The sequence below is a fragment of the Aureococcus anophagefferens genome (assembly GCF_000186865.1).
Source record: "Aureococcus anophagefferens unplaced genomic scaffold AURANscaffold_25, whole genome shotgun sequence".
Classification (NCBI taxonomy): domain Eukaryota; class Pelagophyceae; order Pelagomonadales; family Pelagomonadaceae; genus Aureococcus; species Aureococcus anophagefferens.
In genome coordinates this window covers 170,954-171,834 of record NW_008705585.1, presented here as the reverse complement: position 1 = coordinate 171,834, position 881 = coordinate 170,954, and the positions used below count along the sequence as shown (strand labels likewise).

The window sequence follows — 881 nt, the reverse complement described above, 5'->3', positions numbered from 1 at the left end:
GACCGCGAGAACACCCTCGGGGACTGTTTCGACTCCGCGGCCGCGCGTTCGAGACGAGCGCCGAAACGCCGACACGACCGCGAACGCTGCCAAAACGCCGACGGACGCCAAGACGCGGAACCGCTTGCGCAGCGCGACGATGGGGTTACGATAGGACACGATCGACGCCCCTGCGACTCCTGGCACGCCCGAACTCGCGCAAAGTCTGGGATCGTAGGGTATGGTCGCAAATCGATCCCTTTTGAGCCGATTTCGGACGCGCGCGACCGCGTTCGCGCGACTACTTTTGCACCGCGTTGTCGGTGCAACATATCTGGAGCGCGTGGGAAGCGGAACGGCTGGAATCCATGCTGTAGCGGCTGTAAAAGGTCTCAAAGCTTGTCACATGCTCTCTGAGCTGCTCGGAGAGCGGCCCGAGCGAGTTGGCTGGGGATCACGCCGGGAGCGGCGGGCGCCGTCGGCCAGTGCGCGCGACGATGGTAGTTTCTATGGTGAAAAATTGGTAAGCACCGGCGGGTACGCCTAAGGAAGGGCCCAGCAAACTTTCACGCCCAGTTGTGAGGGTGTTGCAGCGATCGGATGGCGTTCGTCCGATCCCTAGAGGGAATCCAGCCCCAAACCGACCCTTACGCGACGACACACGAGTCGTTTTCGGCGCTCTAAAGGGCCGCGCGCACGTCGGCATGACCATACGCGACGGTCCGGCCAAAAAGACCGCGCGACGGCAGCGTTTTCTCGTCGGCGAAAACAGCGCCTCTCGGGCACCGAAAACGACCCCGAAACCGTCGGCAAGCCAGAACGAGTCGCAGGGACGCGTCCGACACCTTGGGCGAGTCGTAGGGGCCCGTTCGTCAGCCGTCGTAGCTCGCGCGCTCTCGGAG

The 881-nt window shown here is 63.6% G+C and overlaps 1 protein-coding gene across 1 annotated transcript in view; it reads right to left on the bottom strand.

Annotated features, from left to right (window-relative positions):
- The window catches only part of AURANDRAFT_38704 (hypothetical protein), a gene marked incomplete at both ends in the record, with an annotated part of 4,181 nt that overhangs the window by 3,051 nt on the left and 249 nt on the right, over nucleotides 1-881 (bottom strand). The window lies entirely within an intron of this gene.